At 43.7% G+C, this 16,339-nt stretch overlaps 1 pseudogene; it reads left to right on the forward strand.

Moving 5' to 3' along the window:
• LOC141342527 (NACHT, LRR and PYD domains-containing protein 3-like) overlaps positions 1 to 16,339 on the forward strand; it is a 96,873-nt pseudogene that overhangs the window by 51,431 nt on the left and 29,103 nt on the right.

The following is a 16,339-nucleotide window of genomic DNA, read 5'->3' on the forward strand; positions in this document are numbered from 1 at the left end:
TTCATGTATTTAATGTATATGTATTTTCTAAACAGTGTTATTCTTGTTTTCTCTAACTACAATTATTCTTCTTAATTTTGCTAACTTGTCTACCTCTCAGTTTCCTTGAGCTACTTCTGCGTCATCCGAGGAATGTATAGTTTGATGAATAACTATCGGATCTAACTCTCTTATTAGATCATAAATTTCCTTCTAGTTCACTATGTTCAACAGGTTTTCCACTAAATTTTCCCTATATGTCTACGTACTCATATTATTCTTGTTTTAACATATTTGCTATCTTTTATAAGAATAAGCTTTTATTAGCTTATTTTAATCTTACACAAGCTTTTAATAAACCTATTACCTCTGCAATTTGAGTTATTCCGAGGACACAGCTCTCGTCTCTTAACTCTTCTCCTTTCCTTTACTTGTATGATAAATGTCCAATGAGCTATATTAGCGTCCACGAGAGTTTTTGACCTATCTGTGTACACTGTTATTCCTTTAAACACGGTTACTTTCATTTTCTGACATTTTTCTCTACCTCTATTTTATTTTATAGTTTGAACCTAACCAATCACTGTCATCTCAAATTCTGGGCTTTCGGATCTTTTATTTTTCATTAAATGTCCCGTTATTGCTTCATCTATGTTAATTAATATCTTCTGTCCTTGTGCTAGATCTTAACATTCTGCATATCTCTTACTAATTGCTGCTAGTTTCTTCTTGATAGGTAAAAACTTTTCTTTGGATTTTTCCAGCTTTCATTTCTTTTACGAATTGGTATTTGTAATTACTTCTTTAATTTTTTTCTATTAATTGATAGCCAGTTTAATCGCAATCTAAATGTACTTTTTAAGTCTTCTCATAATTTCATCCTTTCTTCTTTGACCTAAATTTAGAATTGTGTCTTTGAAGTTTTGTAGCATTTTCTCTGCTTTTTCAGTCCAACCTAATTTACTACCTTTCATTGTAGCATATTGGTTAAGCTTTTTACTAAGCTTAAGAATTTTATCCCTTACATAATTCATAAGTCCCATCATTTGTTGTACTTTTTTAACCCTTTCTAAAGTTTTTAGATTTGTACTTCACTTTTTTATTCTTTGTGTAATTTCTCTGTTCTCTGCTGATATCCAAAATCCTAAAAATTCACCCTTATCTGTTATTACTTTCTTAATGTTCGGTTTCAATCCTGCCTCCGCTTGGCGATTCACCACTTTCTTTACAGTTTTTACAAGTTTTTCCATTGTTATCAATGATTAATATATCACCACCATAAATCTCTAATTGCTTTAGTATTTCCTTATGAATAGTTTAGTAACTTCATTACGGTTTACATATTACTAAGTTTGTTGCAATTGTTTAAATACATAATGTGTATTACTTAAAGTAAAAACAGTTTTTTTTTTTTCTTCTCTGATTCTTTTCTGTTAATGGAATAGACCAAAAGCCATTCGCTAAATCTAGCTTTAGTTAGAAATCTTCAATTTTTAACCTTTTAACTGTGTCTCTAGCATTACTTACATAACATCTATCTGTTTCATTACTCTGTTCAATGCTTTACGATCTGTAACTAGTACGTTTTGTCTAATTTTGGTACTAATTGTATGGGACTATTTTTTATCGCAGACTTAACTTCTTTAAGTACTCCCTGTTCTACTAGCTCTTCTATTGTTTGATTTAATTCTTCTTTGGACATTTTAATTTATTGGATATTGCCTTTGAGGCTTATGTATTCCACCTATTATTTCATGCGCCTATTCATCACTTATTTTTCCACAATCATTTTTATAGTTTCTATACGTAGCTTTTCCCATGAATTAATTAATTCATTTTTCGCTTCTTCTTTTTTTTTTAATCTCAAGACCTTTTTTTAGATCTCTAGCAGCTAATAAGTTTTCTATACCCTTTAACATCTTCATGCCGAATTTATCTCCTATTTGTTTCTTTTCTATATTTCTATTATAAGCTTGAATTAAAATACTGTCTGTAAATTGTATTGGCTCTGTTATAGTGGTCACATCTGCTCCTGTATCCAAAAATACTCTCCTTCTAAATCAACAAATAAATGTTCTTGATATGCTATTACTCTCTGGTCACAAATGTTCCGTTCACACGGCTTCTTTCTTCTGGAGTCATTTTTCTTCATCTATCTTCTGAAATATAATTTGATTTTCCAGGATTACTTCCTATGTCATTTTTTCCTATTCTTGTATTATTTTTCTCCCTGATTTTCATACTCTGTTTTTTTTTTCTCTAGTACCTCTGTTTTTTTTTCTCTCTCTCTCTCTCTGTCTAATTTGAAAATGAGTATTATATGTTTTCCCTTCACTCACTTTTGTATTCTGCTTTTTCAACAGATTAACTTTTTGTTGTTTTTGCCTAAGTATATTTTGGGATTCTTCTTTTCACTATTCTTACATGGTGATAACTCAGATCAAATTAGCTAGTCTCTCTTCTATTTATTTCTTAGCTACAGTATTCTAAAATTGCTATTAACTTATATCCGCCTGGAATATTTCATCCTACATCTCTTAATAACCTTACTTTATCTGTCATGGTATCCCTTCTTCTATCGATAACCATACACTTAACTCTGGAACTTAATCTTTGGACGCGTTTATTAACATTTCCTTCCATTGCGTATATTTGTCCTCTGTCACGGTTAAATTCCTCACCCTCTCTATAACTGTTGTTGAAATTTCATGACCTGTACATGTATGGACTAAAGCGAGTTATAGCTCCGCAACCTACATTTGCATTCTCTGCCGCTTTTATAATCCGATCTGTATAAGCATTATGATTTTCTCCTGCCTTTTTAGATCCTATTTGCTTTCTAACTGCCTCCGTTAACTGAAGTTCTAATAACTTTGCCTGTATATCATTTTGCTCCTCTCTACTCCGTTTTGGAGTTGTAAATTCTAATCGCTTCGCTGGAGTCTCCCACATTCTAGTGGCAGGTGTAAAGGGGCCTCTGGTCTTTACTCTCTCCTGATCTGTCTTTTCGCTCTCACAACTCTCTGAAGTCCCTGATTTCTAGTTTTGCTATAGCCTGCCGACCCCTCACAGTATTCAACTCCCTCCTTATTTGCTTTAGTTCTACGTTTAAGCATTTTATCTCTTTTCCATCTCTCTAATTATTTTCTGTTAAATTCAAACCCTTTTGGCATATAATTTGTTTTCCTATTTTTGACCATTCATTTTACCTCGCTTATCTTAGTGGCATAAGGTGACTGGCTTGCTGTTCGCATTTGCCTGTGTTAAATTATTTTCAGGAACAATCTTCCTAACTCATTTTCCTCTTAAATCTCTTCCTTTCTTACTACTAGTGGGATCTTTATACTTAGTTACTTTAATTTCTATTTCTGGTCATTCACTTTAAATTTGTTTGGTCACTCTTCCTAATTGCAATCCACCTCCTTTTTTTCTAATGTAGTCTTGTATCTTATCATATTTCTAACTGTATTTCACTACTTTTACTTTCTTTAGTTAGTGTTGACTAATAATAGTCTTTTTCTTTTGTTCTTTACTACTCATTTCTATTTCTTACTGGTTTTTCGGAGCTCCCTTCTATCTCTCTGTGGCAAAAACTGCCGTTCAGTGGTTTTTATTACTCCCTTTCTCTCATTGTAAGTTTGTTTACAGTTTTCTCTATTCTTGTTGTTCATTAACAGGCTTATTTTATCCAATGCCTTTCTAGTCTACTTATTTTTTCTAGTTAGCATTCCTTTATCACTGCTATTCCAAAATGTCTAAACTGTCCTATTCTTATTAAGGTTAAGTGTATTATTTTAACCTCTCTACTGATTGCAATTTCAATCAAGGACTACATTATTGTTTTATCTTTTAATTTTGAGTATTTTATAGTACGCAACTTCGCCATGCAGTCTGTCATTACGGCATGCATTACAAAATTCCAGTAAGGCGATCCAGTCGTAATTCTAAAGGATCCTGGACTCTGCATACCTAACTATTTTTGTGTATTTTCTATCTCTCTTTACGCCTGTACTTCTAGCAGTCTAGAAACGGCACTTATCTGCACGGGTTCTCTTTCAATAACCACAATTCCTCCTCTAGTTTCTTCTATTAAACCATCTTACATTATAAATTCAATTTTGCCAATTTTTAATCCCTGTTTATTCAGTCTAATTGTCGATCCTGGCTCTGGCATTATTAAGCTCTCTCTATTACTATTCTCATCCTCTTGTTTTCCTGAACGATTTTCTTCTTCAGTTTTTAAGCTAATTATTTCCTTATCTTCTTTTTTACTACTCTCCATTTTAACCTGCTTTCTTAGCACTGTATTATACTCTATTATTACTATGTTATTTCCTATTGAATAAAAATTCAATATAATTAAAACTGAGAATCACTATCTCATTTTTCTTAAACTTTACAGTTTTTAATGTCTCTGGATGGTTACCAAATTATCCCAAATCGTTTTTTCTTCTTTAAACCAACATTCTCTTCTTTTAAGGCACTACTCTAACATACGCGTATTTAAGAATCTTTAGTCCTGCATACTTGTATGTTTCGGGGCTTCACCATCATTTAGTGGAGCGTCCCCCACTTGACAGTTTTATAGCCCCTTCTAAGTTTCACAAAAACTTAGCTAATCTCAGGAAGCGCTTTCCCTTCAGAGATTTTTAGTTTTGTGCGCGCACACAACCCTTTCTGGGTCGTATAAATAACTCGTTTAGAATTATTTTTAGTTTTCGAGTTTCCTATAGGTTTTCCCTACCTATTAAACTCTATATTTTCGTGCCTAAATCGTATTAGCTGAGTTGAGCAAGTGATCATTGATCCTGGCCAGAAATCAATGGTCAATATGCCCCCCCAACACGTTGGGCGCCATGTTTTGCGGTGCTCAATTTCCTACACCTTCTACCTTATTTTGTTTATTCTCAGGTTAGGTAAAGATAGTCGAATCTGCCCTATCGTATAAGTAATTTTCATACTCACACCATAGGCTTCAGAAGACTCCTCCGTGGTATGTTCAATTCAAGTCTATCAATCAGAGTCTCTTGGCAGGCAGGCTTCTTGGTTATAATAAAGTATAATTTTATTGTCTATAGGTTATATAATTTACATACAAATACTACTATATAAAATAAAGAAATACAAAAGAAAATAAATTGCTATCTTAGTCGTTCGAAGACTTCAATGGCAGGTCGTCATGGCAGGTCATCTGGCACCGGAGAAGCTGTTGCAGAACCAGCATCTGATGCCCTCTTCGTACTTCAGTCTTTTATACCCAGCAGGTGCATTCCAATGTCCTTTTTGGAAATCCCCTAAGAAAGTACCTATATAACCTCTCTGCATCTTCGCATTCTTTCTTCTCCGGATTCTTCTCCTCTGCTTCACTCTACGCCTGTCTACTACAGAACACTCGACGGTAACATTTGAATTCCTCTTGGTCATTCTTTTTAGCAAAGCTCTTTCTAATACATGTTTGTTTCCTATCTATGTTCTTGCTAGTACCGGTTATAAACCTTTTCTTAATAAATGCTTTAAAACAACAAGTATGGTGTTTTACTTAATAAACTACTTTCAATAAAACGTATACAATACAAATGTGTGGTGTCTTTCTTAATAAACTACTTTCAATAAAACGTATACAATACAAATGTCTGGTGTCTTTCTTAATAAACTACTTTCAATAAAACGTATACAATACAAATGTCTGGTGTCTTTCTTAATAAACTACTTTCAATAAAACGTATACAATACAAATGTCTGGTGTCTTTCTTAATAAACTACTTTCAATAAAACATATACAATACAAATGTGTGGTGTCTTTCTTAATAAAGCTAACACAGTACAAGTGTTATATAGAAGAAAAGGACATACTTGCAACAGGAAAATTGCATATTTCATTAACAATATATATATATATTGTATAGCTATAATAGTTGTATCAAATGAATAAGGAAATTATAGTGCCTTGAATTTATTAAGTAGGGCCTAAAGCTTAATTTCATTCTTTTCGCTCTCTGGAAATGTAAAGAAAAAAAATAGTTTTTATTCTGAATTCGTTTTTAAACCCTGGTTTTAAACAAGCATATACATGAGATAATTTATATATTATTGCTTGAATAAACGTTTAAAAATATTCATTTATACAGATTTAAATAGTTTCATTTTCGAAGTAGGCCACTCTAAATTATGTCAGTGATTCTCCGATGATAAATATGTTCATTAATTATTTTATTTCGATCTACAGTGCAATAAAAGTTATTAGCCTATAGCCCTAAATATTAGAGACTAAAGCTAATTCCTTTTTTCTTAACTTTTATTTTTCTAAAAATTATTAAGAATATTAAATCAACTTAATAGGCTAGGTTTTAACGACTTTTCTTATACAAACAGAACGAATGCACTTCAAAACGAAGTTCTATAAAATCAGGAATCACGAATATGACAAAATAATAATAATAGTTATATATATATATATATATATATATATATATATATATATATATATATATAGGCCTATATTATGATTATTATTATTAATTGTATAGCTATAATAGTAATAGGAAATTATAGTGCCTTGAATTTATTAAGTAATGCTTAATTTCGTTCGTTTCGCTCTCTGGAAATGTAAAGAAAAAATCCTGTTTTTACCTGGAATTCGTTTTTAATCCCTGGTTTTAAACAAGCATATACATGAGATAATTTATTGCTTGAATAAACGTTAAAAAACAGTGCTTAATTTTATAATTAAGGAAATTAAACAGACCTAGGCATTTGAAAAGACATAGTGAAATGTGTCTAATAATTCCAAAAAGAAAGAGAAACATTGGACATAATCAAAATATTCGAGACATTTATTAGGAATACCATTTCTTAACAATAAGATGATGCATGTGTTTATCCAGTCTAATCGAAGTGTGCGTCTCTCGCTCTCCCAACAAAAATCACACTCCCTCTAAGAAAATACATAAAGCTGACATTACTGAGCTATATGCGTTTAGAAGTAGATTATTAAAATGGTACAATGGCATTGATCAGTTCAACGTGTTGGGAAATCGGGGATTTTGTCCCGCGTCAGCATTTATTCAACAGTTAATAACACTCAACGTTCAAAAGGTAAATATTATTCAGCCAATAAAGTGTAGGTCTATGTATTTCATTGAAAAGTGTGTCTAGTACTACATAAATCACAAAGGTTTAATTGGCATCTTTATTTCAAACGACCCGACCGACCGCAACCCGAATATCATTAAAAATATTTTTGGATGACTCGTAACCGCGGGCACCCGCTCATTTCGGATCAACCCGCGCATCACTGGTTCACACCCCTAGTCAAAACGCAATGCAAAAGCGCCTGCTTGGCAATATTTTGGGTTCAAAGTTTTTTTTTATTTTTTTTTATCGTTGTGGTCCATTCAAACAATTGACGCCGAATTGCCAATTCCCGCAAAAGTGAAAGTATAATACGCATTTATAAGCTGTTTAAATGCAGAAAAAAATAGGAAACCCACACCCCCATGGTTATACCGGTATTACCGGTGTTGTCACATGTAGGCATGGGATGATAACCGGTTTCAAGGTTTACCGCGGTTTGAAAAAGTCACGGTTTCAAAACCGCAAACAAAAAATGTTATACCGTTCCTACAATATGTGCATTTTCTGTGTCGTCAAAGTGAAAGCGCAGGACTCTCTACTGGGTTGTGTGTGAGCGTACCTGCAGAGAAAACAATGCAGCCCCTCTCCCAGCGGTTAGTGCTGTAGACGTGTGTCTGTGATTGTGCTCGTGATCCACAGTCAGTGACACTCAGCAGTAATATAAGTTCAGGATGGACGAAGCAGGAGGTGAACCCACACAACACAGAGTGGGGAATAGCAGACTATATGTACTAACCTTATGTTTCTGTGATTGAACATTAGTAAAACAATTAAGTTCAAGTGAAATCACGTCTTTGCTTTTAATCCTTCTGCCACATTAAAGGTGCAGTGTGTATGTTTTTGCGGCATCTAGTGGCGAAGTGTTGAATTGCAACAGTCCACCGCTCACCTCTCCCTTTACAGAACTACGGAAGACCATACAGGATTAAAATCTCGCTGTTTTTTGACAGCAACGAATAGTGAGTTCCCCTTCAGTCGAATCACTTCGACGTTACATGGGATCTCGCTTGAGAGACCGATCATCTCTGAGCCTTTGCAAATTGCAAATTGGCGAGTGGACGTGCGCGGCGGCCACGCCCGTACATACGGGTATATAAGATGGCCGCGCGCATCACTCAGTTAGACTTTTGCTTTCAGAGCCTTTCTGCTCGAGCCTACAGACTTCAATTGAAGGAAGAAAAAGAAAGACAACGTTCCTGAGCTCTTCTCCGCTGACGTGCTGCCATCTAAAAGAGATTGACTAAAAGAGTGTCTTTGGCAGCCGTCAGCGGTATCCTGCGGGCGGCCGTTTTAACGGCCATTAAAAGCCTCCTGCGCTCCAGCGAGCAGCCCCAGCAGTGCACAGAGTGCCGCGGTTCCTCCCTGGGCAGACCAGGATCTATAAGAGCAATTTCTCACGGCCGTGAAGCGTCCTTTTCAGGATGGTATTCCGGCCGTGCGCTACTGGATGTGGCAGTTTCCTCACTTCTGAGGACGGACATGAACACTGCCTCACATGCCTGGGCTTAGAGCATGCTGAGGCAGCGTTCACGGATGGTTCATGCGAGCATTGTGAGTGCATGACCATGGTCACGCTGAAAAACCGCCGCTCTTTTGCGAGACGGCTCCCCTCTGCGCCCCGCGGCCCGTCGTTAAGCCGTCAGTGCTTTTCGGCCGCCGTGGCGAGGCAAAGGGGGGATTTAAAAGTTACGGTGCAGACCGCGCCGCCGGCTTCCAAAGCCCCGTGGCCGTCTGCACCCCAGCGTGGCCCCGTTGAGTGGCCAGAGCAGTATGCTTCCCCGGTATCCGGGCCGAGCATCTCCTTTGGCGCTCCTCCAGAGGAAGAGATGTCTGTCGCTGCGTCAGAGGGTGAGTCTGACGGCGAGGCGGATATCTCGCCGGGCCAGCGCCCTCCCGTGGTTGCTGCTCCGGCTGACATGGACGCTGAGCTGTCGGCTATGCTCCTCCGTGCCGCCAGGGGGATCGGCCTCGAGGTGTCAGATCTACCTCCTGCCGATCCCTCTAGGCTTGGCGACTGGTTCCTGAGGGGGGCGCCTGCGGTTCCGCCGCGCCCTCCCTCCGTTCCATTCTTTCCGGAGGTGCATGAGGAGCTGGTCAAAACCTGGCGGGCGCCGTTTTCATCGCGTCTCCGCCCCAGCTCCTCCCCCCTCGCCACCCTCGATGGCGGGGCAGCCCGGGGATACGAGTCGGTTCCCCAGGTGGAGCGCGCTGTCGCGGTGCATCTGTGCCCGCGGTTCCGCCGCGCCCTCCCTCCGTTCCATTCTTTCCGGAGGTGCATGAGGAGCTGGTCAAAACCTGGCGGGCGCCGTTTTCATCGCGTCTCCGCCCCAGCTCCTCCCCCCTCGCCACCCTCGATGGCGGGGCAGCCCGGGGATACGAGTCGGTTCCCCAGGTGGAGCGCGCTGTCGCGGTGCATCTGTGCCCGCGTGGCGCCACCACCTGGCGGGACCGACCGCATCTACCCTCCAAAGCGTGTGAGCGCTCGTCCGCCCTTGCGGGCCGCGTCTACCGCGCTGCTGGACAGGCTGCCTCTGCCCTCCACGCCATGGCCACCTTACAGGTCTACCAGGCGCAGGCGCTGAAACAGCTGGACGAGGGTGGTCCTGATCAAGAAGTGATGCAGGAACTCCGCGCCGCCACCGACTTTGCTCTTCGAGCGACGAAGGTCACGGCGCGGTCTCTTGGTCAGGTGATGTCCACAGCCGTGGTCCAGGAGCGACACCTATGGCTCAATCTGGCTCAGATGGCGGACGCCGACAAAGCTCGCTTTCTCGACGCCCCCGTCTCCCAGAGTGGCCTGTTCGGCGACACTGTCGAGGATTTCGCCCAGCAATTCTCGGCAGTCCAAAAGCAGACGGAGGCCATCAAGCATATCCTGCCCCGCCGCGAAGTCAACATCCCACCGCCGGTGGCCCCGCCTCCGCCTGCCCGTCGCCGAGGGCGCCCCCCTGCGGCCAGTAGGTCAACTCCAGCTCCCGCCGAGGGTCACGAAGCCGGGATGGCTACCCGGCGCAGAGCCGGCCGCAGGAGAGCGGCGCCGCCCGCCTCTCAGGGACCGGCTAAGAAAACCCCCCGCAAGAAACCTGCGAGGCGTCCCTGATGCGGGCAACCCAGAGGTGGTGGAGATTGCTCTTCGGGGGACAGTGACATCAACTTCCCCACTCCTGGTGGAGGGCCGGGAGCTTCTGTGCACACAGAGCTTAACAGGCCGGCGGTACCCACTTTTTCACAAAAAGAGCAAATTTCCTCACCTCTGGGGCCTCCGCCCCGAGTTCCCCTCTCGAGCAGAACTTACACTCCTCGACGTCGGACTCGGAGCCCGGCATCGCCAGCGCGGGATCCAGGGAAGAAGGTAAGCGCTGCTTTTCGCGGCCAGACTCTCCCCCAGAACTCAGCGTTCTCTGGGGTCAGTCCCCTTCCCCCCGCCCCCTTAGGCTGCCCCACCGCGGTCACGTCGGTCAACGTTCCCTTGATACCGCTAGTGAGCCGGTTGAGCGCGTGGCTTCCGCTCCCCAACCCCTCGCGGTGGTTGATACGGATGGTACGTCTCGGCTATGCGATTCAATTCGCCAGGCGTCCGCCCAGGTACAGAGGTGTCCATTTTACTACTGTCCATTCGGACACGCACGCCACTGTCCTGCGTGCGGAGGTTGCAGTCCTACTGGCGAAGGACGCAATCGAGCCAGTCCCTCCAGCCGAGATGAAGTCAGGGTTTTACAGTCCCTACTTCATCGTGCCCAAAAAGAGCGGTGGGTTAAGACCCATCCTGGACCTCAAATTGGTCCCTTCTCAGGCTGCCGTTCAAGATGCTCACGACGAGACGCATGCTAACCTGCATTCGTCCCCAGGATTGGTTTGCAGCCATCGACCTGAAGGACGCGTACTTTCACGTCTCGATCCTTCCTCGTCACAGACCCTTTCTTCGGTTTGCCTTCAAAGGCCGAGCGTATCAGTACAAGGTCCTCCCATTTGGCCTGTCCCTCTCTCCCCGCGTCTTCACCAAGGTTGCGGAAGCCGCTCTGACCCCTCTTTGGCAGTCGGGGCTTCGCATTCTCAACTATCTCGACGACTGGCTCTTGGTAGCTCACTCACGAGATCTGCTGTGCGAGCAGAGGGACCTGGTGCTCCGGCACCTCAGCCATCTGGGCCTTCAGGTCAACCGAGGAAAGAGCAAACTCTCCCCAGTGCAGAGGATCTCTTTTCTCGGCGTGGAGCTGGACTCGATCAATATGACAGCCCGCCTCACAAACGAGCGCGCGCAGTCGGTGCTGAGATGTCTGGACTTATTCAGACACAAACCAGCGGTCCCTCTCAAAACTTTTCAGAGGCTCCTGGGGCATATGGCAGCTGCAGCCGCGGTCACGCCGCTGGGCTTGCTTCATATGAGACCGCTTCAGCGCTGGTTACACGATCGAGTCCCAAGACGGGCATGGCACCGTGGCACACTTCGGATTGGCGTTTCCCCGCAGTGTCGCCGCCTTTTCAGCCCGTGGTCAGACCCTGTCTTCCTTCGGGCCGGAGTTCCCTTGGGACAGGTTTCCAGGCATGTCGTGGTGCACACAGATGCCTCCACCACGGGTTGGGGTGCTATATGCAACGGGCAAGCAGCCTCGGGCTCCTGGATAAGACCTCAGCTGCAGTGGCATATCAATTGCCTCGAGTTGTTGACCGTGCTTCTGGCCCTTCGTCGCTTCCGATCGACGCTGCGTCAGAAGCACGTGCTTGTTTACACCGACAGCACTGCGACTGTGGCGTATATCAATCGCCAGGGCGGCCTTCGCTCACCTCGCATGTCACAACTCGCCCGCCGTCTGCTCCTTTGGAGTCAAACGTGGCTGAAATCGCTGCGTGCCATTCACATTCCAGGGGAACTCAACCGTGCAGCGGATCAGCTCTCACGGCAGTCCACCCACCCCGGAGAATGGCGGCTCCACCCCGAGACAGTCCAGCTGATTTGGAGTCGATTCGGCCAGGCTCAGATAGATCTGTTCGCCTCCCCCGAAACCTCACACTGCCAGCTCTTTTTCTCTCTGACCCAGGCTCCCCTCGGCAGAGACGCCCTGGCACACAGCTGGCCGCCGGGGCTCAAGTACGCCTTTCCCCCAGTGAGCCTCCTTGCACAGACCCTGTGCAAGATCCGGGAGGACGAGGAGAAGGTCTTGCTGGTCGCGCCTTATTGGCCCACCCGGACCTGGTTTCCAGAACTCATTTCCCTCGCGGCAGCCCCTCCCTGGAAAATCCCCTTGAGGAAAGACCTTCTTTCTCAGGGGATGGGCACGATTTGGCACCCGCGTCCCGACCTGTGGAACCTTCATGTCTGGCTCCTGGACGGGACGCGTCAGACCTCGCCGGCCTTCCCCAGGCCGTGAGAAACACCATCATTCAGTCCCGAGCCCCCTCTACCAGGCAGGCTTATGCTCTGAGGTGGGGTCTGTTCGTTGACTGGTGCTCCTCTCGAGATGAGGACCCCCAGAGATGCACGATTGCAGTAGTGCTTTCCTTCCTGCAAGAGAAGTTGGAGCGCAGGCTGTCCCCTTCGACTCTCAAAGTCTACGTCGCTGCTATTGCGGCGTATCATGACGCAGTAGATGGAACATCCCTAGGTAAGCACCAGGGTATGTGAGCGGAGCGGAGTGCGAGCGGAGCGCGGAGTGGAGCGGTGTGATTTTGAATGGAGGGAGGAGCGGATTTTTGAAAAGTCGGAGCGTCGTGGTTTTCACTCGCTCCAAGTGCGCTCCACCATCGCTCCATCATAAGTACAATTCATGCCAACGGTCCGTAATATAACTGCATAATAAGCAGGCATTCACATGTTAAACATTTAGCTTGAGAGAGATGGATCACTCAAATCAGAAATAATGTGAATGGACATGAGCGGTAAATTATAGTTCACAAGGATTTAGTTTGTTCCTTCTAGATACTGAATATATTCATATGAAAGCCTCATTTAAACATGTGCAGCACTTATTCACACGCAATCGCTGTGACAATAATGCATTAAAACAAATGTAATGGTATCCGATTTCGAATTATCAGAAATCTGTAAGAAATGCAGCGATCCATATGTAAAATAACTGACGAAAATGTAGTTATTTTCATTACAAACCTTGCACTGCATAAAGCAGTAGTTATACTCTTTTAATGCTGACAATGTTATTAGCTTGGTATGTGGTAGGTACAAAGTTTGCACACTATTCCAAACTCTCCTGTTGTTTTAATATGTGTTATGAACAGGACCGTTATATTTAAAACATAAGGCTATTTCTGAATGTTTTGACGCGGAGCGAAGGCGGAGCGGTGTTTCTGATATCAGTGAGCGAGGAGTGGAGCGGGAGCGGAAAATTGTGAACCCGGAGTGGAGCTGGAGAGGAGCGATTATTAAATGCACTGAGCGCGGAGGGGAAATTGTTGCCGCTCCACTCCGCTCACATACTCTGGTAAGCACCCACTGGTCGTGAGGTTCCTTAGAGGTGCCCGGAGACTTAATCCTCCCAGACCGCACCTCATACCCTCTTGGGATCTCTCCGTCGCCCTCCGTGGCCTACGGGACGCCCCATTCGAGCCACTTGCCTCAGTTGAGCTAAAATTTCTGTCTCTTAAGACAGTGCTCCTGACTGCACTGGCCTCCATCAAGAGGGTAGGGGACCTACAAGCTTTCTCTGTCAACGAAACGTGCCTTGAGTTCGGGCCCGGAGATTCTCACGTCACCTTGAGACCCCGGCCCGGTTATGTGCCCAAGGTTCCCACCACGCCCTTCCGCGATCAGGTGGTGAACCTGCAAGCTCTGCCCCCGGAGGAGGCAGACCCAGCTTCTGCGCTGCTCTGCCCCGTTCGTGCTCTGCGTACTTACGTAGACCGTACTCGGCACTTCAGGCGCACCGAGCAGCTCTTTGTCTGCTTCGGAGGTCAGCAGAAAGGGAATGCTGTCTCCAAACAGAGGTTGGCCCATTGGGTGGTAGAAGCCATCTCCCTATCTTACTTATATCAGGGAGAGCCATGCCCCTTAGGTGTTCATGCCCACTCCACTAGGAGTGTTGCCTCATCCTACGCGTTGGCTCATGGCGCCTCACTAGCGGACATCTGTAGAGCTGCGGGCTGGGCGACATCCAACACCTTCGCTAGGTTTTACAACCTCCGCGTAGAGGCCGTATCCTCCCGTGTCTTGACGTAAGACTTAGGCGAGCGGGAGGATGGCTGGTGTCGGCTTGCTGCGCCATTCCCACGGGGATCCGTGCGCTATTCCCCAGAATGTTCCCTCCGGCGAACCCTGGGTCCTCCGCGCCCCGCAGTCCGGCCTAGATGCGGAGTAGTTCCTGACTGTGATCCTGCCTGGGTCTCCTTCGCCCCGCAGGTTGTGGCTTAGTTTTTATTATTCCAGCGGAGGAGACCGCTGTTTCCCTCGTGTATCCCTAAAAACCTTTATGGATATATTGAATTATTCTCAATTCCACATGTAAAGATTTCATGTGCTCCGCCCCCCCAACCCATGCTTCAGTACAACTGGCATCCCTGGAAGGGCCCCCTTATTGGGCCTCAGGGCGTTGGGAAGGTTACGTTACACTTCGCCTGCCGGCACGTATACTTGTCAGCACGTGAAGTCGTTGCGTAACGCGGCGTCAGGGTCGTGGCCTTTTCCATAGGGCTAGTTCCCATGTAACGTCGAAGTGATTCGACTGAAGGGGAACGTCTAGGTTACGAAGGTAACCCACGTTCCCTGAAGGAGGGAACGGAGACGTTACATTCCCCTGCCACGCCCTGGCGTCGCGCTGACGCCGGCTCGATCGGCTCTTCCATCTTATATACCCGTATGTACGGGGCGTGGCCGCCGCGCACGTCCACTCGCCAATTTGCAATTGGCCTTTTGATATAAGGCTCAGAGATGATCGGTCTCTCAAGCGAGATCCCATGTAACGTCTCCGTTCCCTCCTTCAGGGAACGTGGGTTACCTTCGTAACCTAGACGATTTCTTTTAAAATGTAATTTAAGGAATTATATTTACTTAATCATTCAACAAAACTATGTTATTGAGAATATTACTGTTACCTGTTCATTATTGTGTCAGTGTTTTTTCTTTCACAAGCTGATAATTCCAAGTTAATAAAGAAATAATGGTTCAATAAGGTCTTTAAGCACCCCTGAAAACACAGTTATTGCACCTCTGTCTAGAAATCATCTTAATTATTACACAGTGCACCTTTAACATCTTTTCAAAATCATGGCATAAAAAAAAACCTCGATGGCTCTCACGAGTCTTTGAGTATTTGTTTATTTTTGGAGCTGTCACTAATGGTCATATTTTTGCTTTGATTAGTGATTGCATTTTTTCCATTTAGAAGGATTTGTTTTTGAACATTTTATTTTGTTGATTATTGTTGAGCTGCAGCCTTAGGCTCACACAAGTGACTGAAATTAAATTTAATTAAGAAGATATAATTATTTATTTTAATTATTTTGCCTGATGTTCTATGTTACAAAATGTTCAATATGTTTCCTAAAATAAAATATACTGTGTTCAACAAAAAAAAAAAAAAAAAAAAAAAAAAAAATTTGACCCAGACATTTAAATATAACATTGTAGAGCAGTAATTACAATACCGTGATACCGTGATATTTTTATCCAAGGTTATCATACCGTCAGAATCTTATACCGGCCCATGCCTAGTCATGTCGATTAACCGGTGAGGAAATTTCCTCATCGTCACAACCCTAGTATAAACCAAATGTGGTCCACATATGTTTCAGCAAATGTGGCCCAGGTATATAAACATGTTTCTGGGCTCCATATATCATAAAACAGATGAGGGCTACTTCTGGATGGATGTAGCACTGGATAATAGAAATATACTTTTGAAATTGTAAATAAGGCCTAAAAACTTAATAGAATTTGTCTACTTTTAGTAGGATACAACACAGTTAACTGATGCAGAGAGATTTTAGTTTGCACAAGGAGTCTGACAACAGCCAGTGCTCCACACAGAGATCTGACCTCATCCTCATCCAGTCTGTCTGGAATCACATGAAGAAACACAACAAACGGAGACAATCCTAGTGGCCTAAAACTTTTGCACAGTACTGTATATATTTTTTTAAACTTAAGCAATGAACATTTAGTCAGAACCACTAGTAAATTACGTTATTTTGTTTAGAATTTGTCAAATTTTTTTCTTCAGAATAATGAGAAAATTGATCTCCAATTTAAAAAAAAAAAAAACTTTATTTATCCAGA

This window comes from Garra rufa, chromosome 9 (assembly GCF_049309525.1).
Source record: "Garra rufa chromosome 9, GarRuf1.0, whole genome shotgun sequence".
Classification (NCBI taxonomy): Eukaryota; Metazoa; Chordata; class Actinopteri; order Cypriniformes; family Cyprinidae; genus Garra; species Garra rufa.